Source organism: Choloepus didactylus, chromosome 6 (assembly GCF_015220235.1).
Source record: "Choloepus didactylus isolate mChoDid1 chromosome 6, mChoDid1.pri, whole genome shotgun sequence".
Taxonomy (NCBI): Eukaryota; Metazoa; Chordata; class Mammalia; order Pilosa; family Megalonychidae; genus Choloepus; species Choloepus didactylus.
This window is the reverse complement of record NC_051312.1, coordinates 4,458,454-4,478,108: the sequence shown is the minus strand read 5'-3', so window position 1 is coordinate 4,478,108 and position 19,655 is coordinate 4,458,454. Positions and strand designations below refer to the sequence as shown.

The window sequence follows — 19,655 nt, the reverse complement described above, 5'->3', positions numbered from 1 at the left end:
ATCAACTTGGAGCTGTTCCGAATGCAAAAACACAAATGGCCCCCGGGGATGTGAACGCAGCCTCCACCACCAGCTGTCACAGTCCACGTCCCAGGGAAGTCACAGGCAGCTGAATACTGCCAGCTTCCCACGGTTCAGCCTGCCTCTGGACCTGACGCTCACTCCACTCCTAGGCAAACGTGGAGAAATCTTCTCCCTCCGAGTCTGCTCCTGCCTCTGAAATAAAGGGTGGCCCACAGTCTCCACTAGAGCTGCACACTGTTGTACGAGTCATTCAGCCACTAAAGGGCAAGAAAAGCAGGTGCGTGTCTCACACCTGGGCGCAAAGCTAAGGGGCTCCAAACAAGGGAGCAGCGTCTGGGGCTCTGCAGGCGAGACAGCGGGAAGGCAAGTTCTGCTGGCTCAGCCAGAACGGCTGGCGTTGGCGGGAGCAAGCTCCCCGGAGGTCCTGGGCACCCCCCCTGGAGAGAGACGCCTGCCCATGACGGGGAAGGGGCGAGGGAAGGGGCTGGAGAAGTAGCTCCAAGCCTTTGGACGGACACAGGTGGCGCACACAGGGGTCTGAACAAGGGAAGTGACAGGATCTGGAGGTGATTTCACATACGGCGGTGTGGGACACTGTTATCGAGTTCTGACTTGGCGGGCCTGGGCCAGGGGAACTGATCAGCCCCTAGGAAAGGTAGTGGGGCACGGGTGGTAGCGCCCTCCACGGCCCCCCGGGCCTGAGAAAGTGGAGCCGAATGCAGGCCCCATTTCCTCACCCCAAAGTACAACCGTTGGGGAGGGCTTGCCGGAGAAAACCCCCCACCCCCCCGTGCCTTACCCGCACCCTCCACCCTCTTCGTTACCGGAGCAACTCCCGCCCCTTTTCAATCAACCTCCGCGCCCTCTCAGAACCAAACCAAGCCTTTAACCCCTACAGCTACCCCCGCCCTCTAAACCGCCCGATATAAGCTTGTACTCTCCCCTAATAAACTCTCTTGGCTTCTTCACCCTCAAAGAAACGTGTCCCGCCTGTTCCTTCTCGCCGCCCTCCACACCTTGCACGCCTCCGCCGGGGACCGGGCCCAGTCCCCCGCCTCGCCCTCGCCTCCGGGAAAGAGCCCCCGCCGCCGGTACCCTCCGAGCAACGCCGAGAGCCGAGGGTTCAGCAACCGGCTGCCCCCCCCCCCCCCAAACGAATCAACTGCGACCGCACGGCGGGAGGAGGTGGAGGTGGGGGACTCGGTTAGGAGGTGCCCCCCACCAGCCGATGGTGGCCAGGACGGGGGTGGGGGTCAGGGACTGGCATTCCACTCTTGCCGGCTGTGTTTATCCCCCAGGGCGTGCACTCACCCTGGCTCCTGGAGGAGGAGACGCATCTTACTCCTTTAACATGCAAAGCACAGACACACATCCAGTACACATGCAAATATGTGGTACCTCTGGGCTATTAAAAATTAGGGCAAAACGTCTAAAAAGGCTTCTTAGGTGGACAACAATGAAAAAAAAGGTTGGAAACTCTGCACAGTGGGTTCTGGATGGCACAGAGTGTTTTAGGGTCCTCTGTGTACACGGCCATACCAGGAAGTTAGGGATGGCACCAAAAACAGCCTGACGTGGGTCAGCCAGGACTGGATTCAGCCACGTGACATCCACCTGACCTTGAGCAAGGTACTTAATATCTGGGAGCCTGTTCCCTCCAGAGAACGGCGATAATTTCACTTTTTCATGGAGTCCTTCATGGTAGCAATCAACATTAACACATCAATCAGCAAATGCAGATTTTAAGCACATGTTGTGTGTGAAATATGAGCGAAGCCCAGGGACTCGATTACAAGGAGTGTGGGACACACAGACAGTGAGCTCAGGGGGCTCTTGACTCTGGAAACCCTACATGCCCCTCCACACCTGGCACAGGTTGGTGAAGTTTGGCCCAAGCAAAGATGGTGGAGGAGACCTCAAAGCCTCCCCTACCTCCTCCCACAGCGGCCCCGGGTGAGTCGGATATGGGCCAGGCGGCTGGGATGCCACGGAGCAGGGGGACAGTGCCAGGGCATCGAGCCAGGCTCCCTCCCTTCAAATCCCCTCAAGCTTCTCCTGCTGGGCGAGCTCAGCCCCGAGCACAATCCCACCACCCTCTCCCCTTACCACACAGCTCCTGGCCACTTGGACGTGACTGTCCTCTGGCCGTGGGACAAAGGGAGAAGGACAACCAAGCCACGGGACCAGTCACTGCCTCGCAGGTGACACGAGGAGAAAGCGTAACTCACCACAGGTGTGGGCAGGCCGAGCCCTGCAGGAGGCCTCCTAAGGCAGACGCTGTCAGTGCTCCAGGAGCCCAGGGCAGGGAGACGGGAGAAGTTTCCAGAACTGCAAAGAGACAATGAGACCAAGGCACGGTCAGATACAGGCTGCTGAGAGGAAGAATGCTGAGGTTCCAGGGGACCCTGAAAACCCGTGACTGGAGTTCTGCTCCCAGGAAGACGGCAGAGGCATCCTCTTCTTCCTTATTCCTCCCACTAAGAACAACTCAAAGCTCTGGGTGCTGCACGTAAAACGCACAGGAGAGGGCTGACAGGCGAGCACGGACGGCAGCCTGCACAGGGACCTGGGGGGGCTGAGGGTCAGCACGGCGGTGGGTTCCCTGGGTTTTCTTCTCACCTCAGCACCCCAAACTCAGAGCTGAAGAAGCCACAACCCAGCAACGCCAACGGGAGCAGACAAAAAAAGGCAACAAAAATCTGCTCTCTCAAGTCCCGGGAAAGGGGCAGCCTAACAAAACAAAACTCTTATAGACGATAACCCATTCTACTCCTGCCAAACACAACAGAAAAAACTGCGATCTCCGCCTCCCACCCACAGCAGCCGAGGCCAGTGGAGGCCTCGACTCAATCCCCGGGGCTGCGAGGAGGTGCCCAAACCCCACCAGGGTGGGTCAAACAAGACAAAGGAGGAAGCCCATACTGTCATGCCCTCAGTGTTCCTGAAAGCAGCTCGGGGTGCCAGGGCCACCGCACCCACTGGGCGGTAACGAGGTGCCCTCCCCTTCCCTTGGGGTAGGGTGAGTGGGGACTGTCACCAACACCCAGCGATAACGAGGCTGCCCCACCGCGGGGTCAGCGGAGACCACGTGGGGAGCTGGACCCCCATCCCTGCCCAGGAGCTCCAGGAGCCCCCCACTTTGGTATCCATGGAAGCTTGTGGAAAATCTGGATTCTGCCTCCACTGGCAGTAATGGTGGTGAATTATATGAGCTCTACAGGAAATCCACTCAATATAATGACAGGGCCACGTCGAAAGTAAAAGGATGGCAAAAGTACCTTAAACAAGCATTAATCAAAGGACAGTAGGAGTGACAATATCCGATAATACCAGATAAAGTAATGATACCAGATAAAGCAGACTTTAGAGCAAACAAAATTGCCAGAGACAGGAAGGGGCATTATATGATGATAAAAGGAGCAAATCACCAAGAAGGCCCAGCAGTTCTCAATCTGTACGCATCAAAGGATAGCACACACAATATGTGAAGCAAAAACTGATGGAACTGAGAAGAAAAACAGACAAGTCCGTGATTACGGTTGGAGACGTCACACCCCTCTCTCAACCACCGACAGGACAACTAGAGGAGACATCAGCAAGGGCGCAGAAGAACCCTCAACCAACAGGCTCTAAGTGGCACAGACGGGGCACGCCACCCAACAAGAGCAGAATAAACTCTCTTCTGAAGTGACCATGAAAAATATTCCAGGTGGACCATGTCCGGGGCCATAAAACAAAAATTAAACAAATTTAAAGAGGTGAAAGCATGCAGAGTGTTCTCTGATCACAATGGAATCAAATTAGAAATCAGCAATAGAAAGGTAACAGGAAAGTCTTCAAAAACTTGGAAAATAAGTGACACTTCTAAATAAGCTATAGCTCAAGAAGTTTCAAGGGAAATAAAAAAATACACAGAATTGAATGAGAATTTTAAAAATCAAAGTTTGTGGGATACAGTTAAAGTATAACTGAGAGGGAAATGTAAAGCGCTAAACACATACATTAGAAAAGATGGGTCTCAAAACAAATTCTAGGCCACCACGTTAAGCCAAGAAAAGAAGAGCAAAATAAACTCAAAGCAAGCAGAAGGAGGAAAGAATAAACACATGAGCAGAAAGTAATGAAATTGAAAAGAAAAACACAATAGAGAAAAATCAATGAAACAAAGAGTTGGTTCTTTGAAAAGATCAACAAAATTCTAAGAAGACTAACAAAGAAGAGAAAAGGCACAAATTACAAAAATCATGAATGAAGTGGGGAACAACACTACAGACCCCACAGGCGTCAAAAGGATAAGTGAATACTACAAACAATTCTATACATGCAGATTTGACCATAGACAAAAACACAAACTATTGCAGCTCACCCAAAATAAAACTGACAGTCTGACTACTCTTATAACTATTAAGAAAATTAAATTGGTAATTTCAAAGCTCTCAAAAAAGAAATCTCCAGGCCCAAATGCTTTCACTGGAGATGTCTATGAAATGTTTAAAGAATTAACAGCAATTCTCCACAATGTCTTGCAGAAAATAGAATGAGACAATGCTTCTCAATTCATTTTATGGAGTTAATATTACCCTGGTACCAAAACAAGGCAAACAGAGTACAAAAAAGGAAAACTACAGACCAACAACCCACATGAATACAGATGTAAAAATCCTTAGCAAAAAAATTAACAGTATTTTGCAGAATTCCGAGTGGGGTTTACTGCTGGGATGGAAAGCTTGTTCAATATTCAAAACTCATTCAGTGTAATCAATTATATCAACAGGCTAAAGAAGAAAATCACACAGTTCTGTCCCATCAAAGCAGAAAAAGGACTCAACAAAACTCAACAACTGCGGTCGCAGTTGACTCGTCTGGGGGGGGGGTGGCGGCCGGTTGCTAAATCCTAGGCTCTCAGGACTGCTCGGAGGGTACCGGCAGCGGGGGCTCTTTCCCGGAGGCGAGGGCGAGGCGGGGGACTTGGCCAGGTCCCCGGCGGTGGCGTGCAAAGTATGGAGGGCGGCGAAAAAGGAACAGGCGGGACACGTTTCTTTTAGGGTGAAGAAGCCAAGAGAGTTTATTAGGGGAGAGTACAAGCTTATATCGGGCAGTTTAGAGGGCGGGGTAGCTGTAGAGGTTAAAGGCTTGGATTGGTTCTGAGAGGGCGCGGAGGTTGTTTGAAAAGGGGCGGGAGTTGCTCCGGTAACGGGGAGTGGGCGGGCGAGGTAAAGGGGGCGGTTTTTTCCGGCAAGCTTCCCCTGACGGTTTTACTTTGGGGTGAGGAAATGGGGCCTGCATTCAGCTCCACTTTCTCAGGCCCGGGGGGCAGTGGAGGGCGCTACCACCCGTGCCCCACTACCTTTCCTAGGGGCTGATCAGTTCCCCTGGCCCAGGCCCGCCAAGTTGGAACTCGATAACAGTGTCCCGCAAACAACATTCATGAATGATAAAACCTCTCTTGAAAATAGGAAGAGGGGCACTTCCAAAACAAAAACCTTCAGCTAGCATCATAATTCATGGCGAGAGACCGAATATTTTCACCCTAAGACCAGGAACCAGGATGGCCAGTCTCAGCCCTCTTATTTGACATAGTGCTAGAAGTTCTAGCCAGTGCAATAAGGCAAGAAAAGGAAATGAAAAGGCCTACCGATTGGAAAGGAAGGCATGAAACTATCCCTATCTGAGGATGACATGACTGTGGAAAATCCCAAGGAATCCACCAAAACTTTCCTAAAACTAATAAGTGAATTCGGCAAGGTCACAAAACACAAGATCAATATGCAGAAACCAGTTATACTTCTATATACTAGCATGAACATGCAGACACCAAAATTACAAATACAATACCACGTAAAACTGCTCCCCAAAAAGAAAATACTTCAGTGTAAATGTAACAAAACATGTATAAGGCTTTGTGCTGGTTTGACCCTGTTATGCACCTCAGAAAAGCCATGTTCTTTTGGTCCAATCTTATGGGGGCAGACTTACTGCTGGGTGGTTGGGTGGGAACTTTAGATTAGATTGTTTCCATGGAGATGTGACCGCACCCATTCAGGGTGGGTCTTAATTGTCTTTAAGTCCTTTTTGAGAGGATAAAGGGAAAAGACATTTTGGAGAGACCTCAGAGAAGCGAAAATATGTAATCCAGAGTTTGCCTCCAGGAGAAGCTAAGAGAGAAGCTAAGAGAGACAGAAGCCCAGAGACATTTTAGAGAAACCCATTTTGAAGCCAGAACCCAAAAGAAGAAGGACTAGTAGATCAGAGGAACTGGGTCTCTCCTACATTGTGATGGGAATGTAAAAAGGCACGGCCACTCTGCAACACATTTGAGGGGTTTCTTAAAAAACTAAACATGCAGTTACATACAACCCAGCATCTGCTCTCCCGGGCAATTACTCCAGAGAAAGGAAGACGAACGTTCACACCCGCTAAGCTGTACACGAATGTTTATAGCAGCTTTATGTATAATGGCCAAAAACTGGACTCAGCCGAGATGTCCTCCAACAGGAAAATGCTTACACAGACGGTGAAATGTCCATACCACAAACACTCCTCAGCAGTAAAAAGGAATGGATTATTGATACATGCAACAAACTGGATGAATCTTGGGGATTCAGACTGAAAGAACAAAAAGCCAATCCCCAAAAGTTACTGATGTCTGATTCCATTTCCATAAAATTCTCATGGTGACAAAGTTACAGAAATGAGGAGCAGATTAGCAGTTGCCAGGGATGGAGGAGGAGGCAGGGGAGTGGTTATGGCAACAGAAGGGGCCCCAGTGGTGACCAAATGTCCTGTATATTGAACATATCACTGTCGATATCCTGGTTGTGACACTGCACCGTGTGACACTGTACTCGATTTTTAAGTTGTCACCCCTGGCAGGACTGGTAAAGGAACATAGTTCTGTCTGTCTGTTATTATTTCTTATCACCGCATGTGCATCTGCAAACAAAAACACATTACAGAAAACAAAACAGACAAAAAGCTGAAATGCAGAGTTACCACATGACCCAGCAATCCCACTCTGAGCCATCCACCTGAGGGAAATGAGGACATCGAGCAAAAACCTGTGCTCGAATGTCATCAGCAACTCATGACAGCCGAAAGGTGGACACAATCCACATGCCCATCAGCTGACGAATGGATACGCAAATGTGGGCTCTCCGTGCGGCGGAATATTATTCAGCGGTAAAAAGGAAGGAAGTTCTGATCCATGGGACAACATGGACAGAGGCTACAGTCAGTGAAAGAAGCCAGTCACAAGAGAGAGACCACACATCATATAATTCCACTTGCATGAAATGTGCAGAAGAAGCAAATCCGTGGAGGTGGCAGGTAGAGCGGTGCCTGCCAGGGGACGGGGAGAGGGATGGGGAGTGACTGCTCAGTGGGTACAGGGTGTGTTTTGGGGGGGACAAAAGTGTTCCAAAATTAGATTGTGCCTGTGAATATACAAAGGAAGGAAGGAAGGAAAAGGAAGGGAGGGAGGGAGGGAGGGAAGGAAGGAAGCAGAAAGGAAGGAGAAAGGAAGGAGAAAGGAAGAAGAAAGGAAAGAGAAAGGAAAGGAAAGGAACAAACAACACCGAATTGCATTTTACCTGGTAAACCATATGGTATGGGAATTATATCTCACAACACTATTTTTAAAAGTGACAAGGTTCTAGTTCATTTCAGTGGCATCCACTGAAGAGTGACCCTCCCTCATTGCAGAGAATAACTAAATTATTGAACTACCCAAAAATATGAGCCTTTGAATGGGTGATGTCTCTATTTTCAGAAACGCTCCTCATTTTCACGGAAACCCTCGTCGTAAAGGTTCCGAAAGGGCTCAGTAAGGCCAGGACACGTTCCGGCTCAGGCAGCCCCTGGTGCCCGGGTCCTGGGGAAGCTGCCCCAGGCCGTGAGCCCCAACACACCCCCACGAGTTCCGGCCAATTCCATGCCCTCCTCTGTAAAACAGGCCTGCAGGATGCCACCCGCCCCTGGAGCCTGAGAGTTTAAATGAGCAGGCAGGGGTGGGCTCTGGGGCCCCCACAAGCACCCCACAAACAGAGAAGTGCCGCCAGCCCCGTCTCCTCCTCCAGAAAAGCAGCGGGGTGGGGTGGGGGGGGGCACTGCAGGTGCTTCCAGCTCAGAACTTCTGATCCTGAACAGCTCAGGAAGGTGCAGGATCCACTCAAGGAGCGAGAGGGTAAAGAAAATGAAAGTACGGCAGGCGTGAGGGAGACAGGAAACAATCCCTGATCGCCAGTGTTTGCCAAAGGCCACCTCCTGGGGGACCCCACACCGCCTGCTGGTGAGAGGCCAGAGCGTGGACAGGAAAACGTTTTCCACACGCCCCTGTGTCCGCACCGCCCCTCCATCAGGCTGGCAGAAAAGGGACTCATCTCACTCACCCACTCTCCCGATGGGGAAACCAAGGCCCAGAGTCCCCCTGGTGTTCAGAGCGAGACCCCCCAGCTCCCGTTTCAACCTGCTCTGCTTCCTCCAGGAAATCAGGAAAGTGCCAGAAGGTCACTGCAGGACAGGGAGAGCTGGTAGGGTTCCTCCAAGCCCAATAAACACGCATAGTTCCCGTTGATCCCCAGCCCGGTTTCCAGAGAGAGAAGCAGTGCAGACTTAAATGATCTTACTAACAGTTTCCGCGTAAAATCACTCAGAAACAAAATTAAATTATTAATTATGCCTGCAGGCCCAACCAGGAGGCCCTGGCGGACTGTTCCAGCAACAGCTTCAGTCTCCTGGAGCCTCCCTGCTCCTCGGGGCATCCTCTCCCACACCAGCTCTGGGCTCGGTCATTGGCTTGCTTCGGCCATGCCGACAACAGCTTTGGCTGCATCAACAACAGCGAAGGCACAGCAGCAAGTGTGTTTCCCATGCACTGGAGCTCGCTCTCCCGCGCTGCTCGGGGAATCCTGCAGCCACTGCGTGCACGAGCCGGGGCTCACTGCTGGGTGAGAAGAGACAGGTGCCCCGTCCCCTAATCACTGCCGCCGACACCTGCCAGCCCCAGGCACGCACGTGAGGCCGTCCCCACCGGCTGGCCGCTGCCGAGCCCAGCTGGAACCAGAAAGTTCCAGCCAAGCCCACTGCACAGAGCCAACTCACAGAACTGTGAGCTCAGTGAATCGGGGTGGCACACTACAGCCCGTGAGCCAAATCCAGCCTGCTGCCTGTGTTTGTAAATAAAGTTTTTTGGTTTTTTTTTAATTTAACAGATTTTATTTTGAAATAAATTCAATCTTACAGGAAGAGTTGCAAAAACAGTACAAACCCCATACACAGAACTCCAGCATACCCCGACCCCCCTCCCCTGATACCCCGATTCACCACCTTTAACATCCGGTCACACCACCATTCCTTTCCTTCCCTCCCTATCTATCATCCATCATCTATTGCTGTGTCTTCTGAACATGAGAACAAGCCGCACACATCCTTGAACAAACAATATAATTCACATAAACAATTCCCATGGACAAGAACATTCTTTTATGCTATCTCATTAAGCGCAGCTAAGAAGTTCAAGACATTCAACCTTGATACAAAGCTTACATTCTATATTTCCTTTTGTGTGTGTGTGTGGGTCCCATCTGTGTCCCTTTGAGCCTCCTGTCCTCCATCCTCAGATCCCATCCAGGATCATCCTTGGCATTTAATTGTCATCTATTTAGACTTTTTTTATTTTCAATTGTGGAAACATCTATATAGCCTAAATCTTCCCATTCCACACCCTCCCTAGCATTCCATTAGTGGGATTAATCACATTTAGAATGTTGCAATGCTATCACCTTCCCACCATCCATTTCTAGAAGTTTCCCTTCACCCCAAATACAAACCCTACTCTTGTTTCTTAACTCCCCATTGTCCCTTCCCCCACTTCTTGGAACCCCTACTCTACTTTTCATCTCTATGGTCATATTCTCTGATACTTTCTTTGTGTTTACCGTGGGGCTTAAATTTAACATCTTAAATCTATAACAATCTTATTTTTCTTTGACACCAACTTAACTTCAATATAACACATAAACTATGTTCCTATACTCCATTATTCCCCCACCTTTATGTAGTTCTTGTAAAAAATTACATATTTTACATTGAGTCCAAAATCACTGATTTATCATTACAGTTTATGTATTTTAGATCCTGTAGGAAATAAATAGTGGAATTATAAATCAAAAATACAGTAGTATTGGTATTTATATTTACCATGTGATCTTTACTGGAAATCTTTATTTCTTCATGTAGTTTCAATCAATTGTTTAGTGTCCCTTCCTTTCAGCCTGCTCAACTCCCTTTAGCATTTCTTATAGGACTGATTACTGGTGATGAAGTCCCTCAGCTTTTGATTATCTGGGAATGTTTTTATCTCCCCCTCATTTTTATCCTCCAGGTGTTTGTGAATTCTCCAAGTCTCTGACGGTTATTGGCTTCTATTTGTATTCCACTGTGGTCAGAGAATGTGCTTTGAACAAATTCACTTTTTTTTTTTATTTATTGAGGCTTGTTTTTGTGCCCCAGCATATAGTCCATTCTGGAGAAAGATCCGTGATCACTAAAGAAGAATGTGTGTCCCAGTGACCTGGGATGTAATATTCTATATATGTCTGTTAAAATTTTCTGTATCTCTCTCTCCTTTCTTTGTTTCTCTATTGGTAGGGCTCCCTTTAGTATCTGAAGTAGGGCAGGTCTTTTACTGGCAAAATCTCTCAGCATTTGTTTGTCTGTGAAAAATTTAAGCTCTCTCTCAAATTTGAAGGAGAGTTTTGCTGGATAAAGTATTCTTGGTGGAAATTTTTCTCTCTCAGGATTTTAAATATGTCATGCCACTGCCTTCTCGCCTCCATGGTGGCCACTGAGTAGTCACTACTTAGTCTTATGCTGTTTCCTTTGTATGTGGTGAATTGCTTTTCTCTTGCTGCTTTCAGAACTTGCTCCTTCTCTTCAGTATTTGACAGTCTGATCAGAATATGTCTTGGAGTGGGTTTATCTGGATTTATTCTATTTGGAGTTCGCTGGGCATTCATGCTTTGTGTATTTATATTGTGTAGAAGGTTTGGGAAGTTTTCCCCAACAATTTCTTTGAATACTCTTTCTAGACCTTTACCCTTCTCTTCCCCTTCTGGGACACCAATGAGTCTTAAATTTGGACATTTCATTTTATCTATCGTATCCCTGAGATCCATTGCGATTTTTTCTATTTTTTTCTCCATTCTTTTATATGTTCTTTCATTTTCTGTTCTGTGGGCTTCTAGGACACTGAGATGTTGTTCAGCTTCCTCTAGTCTTGTATTGTGAATATCCAGAGTCTGTTTAATTTGGCCTACAGTTTCTTTAATTTCCATAAGATCTTCTATTTTTTTATTTACTCTTGCAATTTCTTCTTTATGCTCTTCAAGGGTCTTCTTTATGTCCTTTATATCCTGTGCCATGCTCTTCTTCATGTCCTTTATAACCTGAGCCATGCTCTTGTTACCTGTCTGTAATTCTTTGATTAATTGTGCCAAGTACTGTGTGTCTTCTGATCTTTTGATTTGGGTGTTTTGGTTTGGGTTCACCATATCATCTGGTTTTATCATACGCTTTAAGATTTTCTGTTGTTTTTGGCCTCTTGGCATTTGCTTTACTTGATCCCTAACTTGACAGTACTGCAGCTTGGTGGCGTACACTTTCTCTAACTAACCAGAAGATGGTGTCCGTGAATCACCTATTCCCCTCAAGTCAGTTCTCCCCCACTTTGTCTTTGTGGTGTGTGGGCATCTGATTCTTCTGGGGTCCAATTGGTGCACCAAGTTTGGGTGTGTTGATGGTGCTGTCTGCCCTGAAAGTGGGGCGTGTGTCTGGGTGGTTAGGAAGTCAGGGCAGCTTTAATAATCAAACCTCCCAGGTGTTCCCAGAGATTTAAGGCTATTGCAGGAGCCTAAGCCTTCATTTGAGTCTTTTCACCGATTGTCTCCGCCGCTGACCCACAAGTCCTTGGTATTCCTTAGGGTCCCTGGGATTTCCGAGTGGTTCCCTCTTCCCAGCTGGGCTCTTCCAGGACCTCTGCCGAGGGAAGGCTGTGCCACATCACAAGTGTGCACCGGCCTCCAGAGAAGCCCTGGGTCGCTGGGCCATGCAGGGGCGCTCCCAGCCCACTTCAAACATGGTTGAATGGAATGCGTTAACTTCCCCCTTTTCTCACAGCTCCACCCTCCCAGCTCTGGGACAATCAGCTGTGGGTGTACTAAAGGCCACTGTCCATGGCTGATATTGTGGCTTGTGTGTAGTGCTGCGGGAAAGATTTCCCGTCATGCTGGGTTTCTCGGTGTGGCTCTGGGCTGTGGGTCTGGCCCCAGGCCGGAGCATCCCCCACCCACTGGGGAGATGGCTGCAAGGAATGCATTTTTTTTTCTCCTTTTGGCTCCCCTCTGCTCCCCTGGTCTTGAGACAATCAGCAGCGGGTGTGGGAAGGGGTATCCTCCACGCCAGACACCAAGGCGTTAGCCCAGCCCGCTCCCACCGTGCTTCACTGCGCAGCTCTCCCCGTCGTATCTGCAGCCACTCCTGGCTTTTTTTTTTAAAGAACTAGTCCATCTCCAAATGCCAGCCCACCGTTTCCCCACACCACACTGAGGCTGCGGGACTTTCAGCAGACTCACTCACTCGTTTCAGAATACAGGCTCCTGGTTCCACCAAATGCATGTTCCCTGTGGATTTAGGAGAACTTGTCTGGCTGGTGCATCGCTGGCAGTGGTGTTCTGGGTCACTTTCTGGTTTTTATCTAGTATTTTTCACGAGGTGTTTGTTTGCCCTGTCTCACCTAGCCGCCATCTTAGGTACTCCCCTGTAAATAAAGTTTTATTAGAGCATGGTTGTGCACATCCATTTATGTATTGAATAAATGCAACTCCAAATATTTACTATCTGGCATCAAAATAGAGCATTGTTGTTTTACCTAAGGTTTGGGATGTTTGTTATGCAGCAAAGTTCACTGCTACAATCCTCGATTTAATACCTACTTATTAGGAGGGGCTCGTCCTCTCCATTCTACAGGTCTGTAAACTGAGGGTCACAGCTAAGGTAGCATACGGCAAACCAGGATTCAGGCTGGTTTTTCTACCACCAAAGCCCTGGTCCCCACCACAACGCAGGCTTTAGACAAAGGACACCTTACTGAATTACTAACATCAATGAATATTCCTTCTGCCCTTCCCAGGCCCTTCCCCTTCTCCTCTGTTCAATGAGAGAAGGCAGGGAAAAATTTCAGATGAACAAATGCTCGTCCATGTCAGGAAAATCCATCTGACAGCCAGGAAGAAACACAGGGAACACCACACTCCACTACTCCACCCACCCCCATCCCCAGCCCTGCCCGGGCGGCCCAAGGAGCAACTCAGCTCCTGGTCCCTGCATACACAGGGCGAGGAACGGTCCCACACCTGCCCCCAATATTGCCGACCCCATCTGCAAGGATGAAGGGTGGGCCACCGGGGCCTCCCCATCGGGCTGAGCCTCTGCAGGAACCCACAGCCCCACCCAGAGGCTCTGCAGAAAACAAATGGGGCCTGGGGTCCCCCATTCCCATCCCCAGCCTCCCTGCATGGTCAACAGGTTCTATGGGAGAGTCCAAGCTTCCAGCAGGACAGAGGATGGCCACTGGACAAGATGGGCATTTACAGCTCCACACATCTGTGGCGTGGGTCCTGTCAGAGCAGATGAAGCCAATAATGGGAATGGTAGCAGTTGGGACGCGAATACATGCTCGAGTCTTGACATTCTGTAGATTTTCTTATTGATGTTCCAGCCACCTGTGAGATTGTTATAACACCCCCTCTCCAAGGTGAGGCTGCTGAGACCCAGAGGTCAACCGGCTCAAGGTCACACAGGTGAGCAAGTGCAGGGCTACTGACCACCTACGGCACTAGCACACAGAGGGCATTCGAGCACCTCGGGGGGCTCCAAAAACCCCCAAAGCCCCATCCTGGCCTGTGCCACATGCTCCACATGTCCAACCCCAGGGCCTGGAGAAGGGCGCCCCAAATTAGCGCACGCTTCCTCTCTGCCAGGACGAATGCCCCGTTCGGCTTAGGGCTTGCTCGAGCCAATTGGAAGCCAATGCAAAAAGCCACCTGTGCCCTCCCCAAGTCTCCTCTCCTTTGCTGCCTCAACCTACCCCAGAGGCCCGGGAGAGTGACTCTCCAGAGCTACAGGGGACAGGTGTCACTAATAAGCGAAGATCAAACTTTGCAAACATAAGTTGTTCGCAAAGGCGGGGTGGCTCCAGGGAGGCCTGGGGCACACTGGGGTTCCGGAGGAAGGACGAACAAGACACCCCAGTCCCTTCCAGGTCTGGAGCGGCGGGCGGGGTTACAAATGCAGTGCGCCCACGGGCCCAGAGCCCCAGGCGGTGCGCACCCCGGACCTCCGCTTCTCTAAAATGGAGGAAAACGCTTCCTCCCAAAAAGGTGCTGAAGACCCACAAGATCGAAAGTGTGCAAGCGGCCAGCGCACAGTGGAACTAAAACGTACTCTGATGAAGTGTGCAGATAATATGCAAAACAAGTAATAAAATAAAATAATTGAGCTACCTACAAAAATAGGGGGAACCACATTCTAATTAATTTTGTTCTATGTGACAGCGTTAATCGGCAAGTTTCTTTAACATGGGTTTGTTTATGAAGATGTAACTGAGTCAGGAGGCCGGGTAAAGAAACCATTTTTTGCCTCAAATGGGGAGCCCCATGGAGCGGCTGTTACCTGCCAGGTGTATCCTTTCTTCTGGGAAAGCACCTGCCCAGCAGTTAAGCCCTGGCTACAACTTACCAGGGAATCTGCAGGGGTCTCAGGTAGCTCCAAACAGCCTTAGGGCTGGGCAAGCACCCCCGCAGGGGCCAGGAAGCTAGCTGTCTGACTGTCTGTCTAGGGGCAGCAATGAATGTTCCACAGAAGATGATTTTAAATAATAATAATAATAATAATACGATTCCCAGACCTTCAGGAGAGTAAGCCCCAGAAGCTCTTTTAACCCAGCTTGGTCCAGGTTAAGAATCTACCCCATGCCCCAAAGAGAGTCGGGGGTCCTGGGGAGGTCACCCAGCCCTGGGGTCTGGGGTCCAGCATGGAACCTGCAAAACCCACTGTGGGACCCCAGGCAGGCCCCTCCCCTTCCAAGTTCCAGAGGCCTCTGAGATGGCTGGAGCTGGACCTTCCAGGGCTGACACCCCAGAACCCCAAGCAACCCTAATTAGCTCTGAGCCAGGGACCTGAGCCTGGCCTCGGACAGAGGGCAGGGGTGGGTTCTCGCATCCTTCTAACCTCTCACCTGCTCCCTCTGACCTCTCACCTGCTCCTCCCAGTGAGTCTCTGCCACTCCTACAACCTCACAACAAAAAGACAACGCAATTGTTTTAAATGAGCAAAGGACGTGAATAGTGGTTTCTCCAAAGCAGCTAATAAGCATGTGAAGAGATGCTCAACATCGTTAGTCCCCAGGAAAATGCAAATAAAAACTACAAGACACCACTTCACATCCACTGCAATTATTTAAAAAAAAAAAAGAAAAAAGAAAAGAAATGTTGATGAGGATGTGGAGAAATTGGAATCCTCATGCATTGCTGGTGGGAATGTGAAATGGGGCAGCTGCTGTGGGAAACAGTGCGATGGTTCCTGAGAAAGTCATGCATAGAATTACCGTACTATGTGGCAATCCCACTCCTAGGTATATACCCAAAAGCAAGGCCTGGAACAGATACTTGCACACCAATGTTTAAAGCAGCATTACTCACAATGGCCAAAAGTGGAAGCAACCCAAGTGTCCGTCAACAACGAATGGACAAACGAAACGTGCTATATTGACACAACAGAGAATATTATTAGCCATGAAAAGAAATGAAGTTCTGATGCATGCTACACGGATGAACCTTGAAGACATCATGTTGAGTGAAATAAGCCAGACATGAAAGGAAAAATATTGTGTGGTTTTACTGATACAAAATACCTAGAATAAGCAAATTCATAGAGAGAGAGCAGATTAGAAGTTACCAGGAATGGGGAAAAGAGGGGAATGGGGAGTTATGTGTAATAGGTACAGAGTTTCTGTTTTGGGTGATGAAAATGTTTTAGTACTGGAAGGTGGTGATGGTTGCACAAGATCGGGAATGCAGTAGACATCACTAAAATAGTTAAAATGGCAAAAATTATGTTTTATACGTAACATGTTTTATATATATATGTATAAATATATAACCACATTTTATAACATTTAAATATTTAAAAAAAAGAAAAAAAAAGAAAGAATCTTTGCCACTAAGTCACCAGAGACACATCTGCAGGAACTGGGGCTCCATGTGAGGATAAGGAGGTGCAGGGTGACCAGATGGCTACTGCAGGGACTGGGGATATGGGTGTCAGTGGTGAGGGGACAGATGTCAGTCCCCAGCGAGGAGCATTACATACTGATAAAAGCCAGTAGCAATATAACCTTGAGACATACATGTGATTTACATGTTTTTGGTAACCACATTGAAAATAAAAAGATACAGTTGAAATTCATTTTCATGACATAGTTTAATTTAGCTAATACCTGCAAAATTAGGAGCACCTCAGCATGAGGCAGTGGCTTCATTTCTAGGGCTGGACAACCACCTGCGGCTGCTGCTACCACAGTGACAGACCAATTACAGACAGACCTGCTCGGAGCTGGCTGGGCTCCCCCGTCAGGGGAAGCGTCTGTCCTACATGCTGAAAAAGACTCGCATATCTCAGCACCAGGGCCTCACCTGGACGGGCTGGCTCCTCGCACCTGCAGATGTGAAAGAGCACTGGAGACCACCGTGCCTGAGTTGGATCCCCCAGTTTGCCACATCCTGGAGGGAAACCTGGCCTCACCAACCTTGCTGAGCTCGTTTCTTTCCTCACCACAAAGTGGAGTAATTTGCCACATGATGGTTGAAGTTTAAGGGAGATTCAGATATCAAAGCTTATCTTTTTATTAATGCAATTTTATTGAGACATATTCACATACCATACAATCATCTAAAGTGTACAACAGTTGTCCACAGTATCCTCATATAGCTGTGCATTCATCACCACAATCAATTCTTCAACATTTTCATTACTCCAAAAAATAAAAAAAAGAATAAAAATACAAGTAAAAAAGAACACCCAAAACATTCCATCTCCCCATCCCCCCTATTATTCATTTACTTTTTGTCCCCATTTTTCTACTCATCTGTCCTTACACTGGATAAAGGGAGTGTGAGCCACAAGGTTTTCACAATCACACGGTCCACCATATAAGCTATATAGTTATATGATCATCTTCAGGAATGAACAACACTGGATTGAAGTTCAACAGTTTCAGGTATAGCTTCTAGCTATTCCAATACACTAAAAACTAAAAAGGGATATCTTATATAATGCATAAAAATAACCTCCAGAATCACCTCTCAGCTCTATTTGAGATCTCTCAGCCACTGAAACTTTATTTTGTTTCATTTCTCTTCCCCCTTTTGCTCAAGAAAGCTTTCTCAATCCTACAACGCCAGGGCCAGGTTCATCCCTGGGAGTCATGTCCCACGTAGTGGGGAGGGCAGTGAGTTTACCTGCAGAGTTGGCTTAGAGAGAGAGGCCACATCTGAACAACAAAAGAGGTTCTCTGGGGAAGACTCTTAGCCACAATTTTAAGTAGGCTTAGTCTCTCCTTTATAGTAACAAGTTTCTAAGGGCAAGCCCCAAGATCGAGGTCTCGGCCTTCTGGTAATCCCCAGTGCTTATGAGAATGTCAGGAATTCCCCAGCTAGGGAAGTTTAATATTTCCACATTTTCTCCCAGTCCCTCAAGGGGGCTTTGCAAAAACATTTTTATTCTCTGCCCCATTTACTCTGGGATGTACCGGGGCTTCACGCTAACCTGTATAAACCAACCAGATCTCACTCCCTAGTCAGGGTTCCCTGTAATTACAGTGTTTTACTAAACTGACCGTACAAGTTAAATTCTATAATGTATTACAAAAAAATATAGATTTTGCACCTAATGAACATCTCTTCCTTTCATCCCACACAGAAGCTGAGGTTTTAAAACACAGTCAGTATCATCCTCTACTCTTTAGTCTGATCTACCCCAACCTCAACCAAGTCCGTTTTGTTCATATCTCCAATCGAAGTCTGATCTCGTTTTCAGCCTCTTTAACAGTTGATTCATGGGGCAATGCTGACACTCACAGCTGCTGAACTTTGGCTCCGAGTCCCAGGCACCACACACACACTCAAAGCTCCAGGGACCAACCAGGTCACACACAAACAGCTCAGCATCTCACAATTTGGAAATAACAGTTACAACACATGAATAGATGTGACTGCTGTAAGAGCTTACAATCTAGGAGCCTTTACAATAAGGCCTCCCCTGATAACCCATGCTCCCAGATTCAGTTCTCAGAGTTTTCACATTATAGTTAGTCCATATTAGTGAGGTGTTATGCATTTTTCTTTCTGGCTTATTTCACTCAACCTACTGTCCTCAAGGTCCATTCACGTAGCTGCAAACCTCACTTCATTCCTTCTTGCTGCTGCTCAATATTCTATTGTTTTTATACACCACAGTTCACCATTTGGTTTATCAGTCAGTGTATCCTTAGGCCACCTCCATCCTTTGCAAATCATGAATATTGCCGCCACAAACACCAGCGTGCAAATGTCCACCCGTGACACTGCTCTCAGCTCCTCCAAGTATACAATCAATAACAGGGTTGCAGGACCATATGAAATCACTTAGCTTCCTGTGGAACCACCACACTGCCCTCCAGATGGGCTGCCCAATTCTACTTCCCCACTGTGCTGGTTTGGATGCATTATGTCCCCCAAAACACCATTATCTTTGATACAGTCTTGTGTGGGCAGGAAATGTATTGGTGTTGATTGGGTTGGAGATTTTTGATTGGATGTTTCCATGGAGATGTGATCACTCAAATAAAGGTGAGATCTTTCACTGGATAATTTCCATGGAGGTGTGGCCCCGCCCATTCAGCATGGGCCTTCATTAGTTTACTAGAGCACTATTTAAGCTCAGACAGAAGGAGGGAGCTTGCTACAGCCAAAAGAGGCACTTTGAAGAATGCACAGGAGCTGAGAGAGTATCTGCAGATGAGAGAAGACGGCCATCGAAAGCAGACTCTTGCTCTGGAGAAGCTAAGAGAGGACAAACACCCAAAGAGCAACTAAGAGTGACATTTTTGAGGAACTGCAGCCTAGAGAGGAACATCCCGGGAGAAAGCCATTCTGAAACCAGAACTCTGGAGCAGACGCCGGCCATGTGCCTTCCCAGCTAACAGAGGTTTTCCAGACACCATTTATTGGCCACCCTCCAGTGAAGGTACCTGATTGCTGATGTGTTACCTTGGACACTTTATGGTCTTAAGATTGTAACTGTGTAACCAAATAAACCCCCTTTATAAAAGCCAATCTATTTCTGGTGTTTTGCATTCCAGCAGCATTAGCAAACCAGAACACCCACCAACAGGGAATAGGTACATCCCTCTCTCCATATTTTCTCCAGCACTTGTATCCCTCTGCTTATTTTTTAAACAGTTTTATACACACACCATAATGTGTGTGTATATCCATCCTAAATAAGCAATCAATGATTCCTGGTATAATCACAGTTAT

At 48.0% G+C, this 19,655-nt stretch overlaps 1 protein-coding gene across 1 annotated transcript in view; it reads right to left on the bottom strand.

Moving 5' to 3' along the window:
- SHANK2 (SH3 and multiple ankyrin repeat domains 2) overlaps nucleotides 1-19,655 on the bottom strand; it is a 624,412-nt gene that overhangs the window by 586,029 nt on the left and 18,728 nt on the right. Inside the window, exon 2 of the mRNA XM_037841736.1 lies at nucleotides 2,253-2,352. The gene's annotated coding sequence lies outside the window, so the exon portion shown is untranslated. The remainder of the gene's footprint in view (nucleotides 1-2,252; nucleotides 2,353-19,655) is intronic.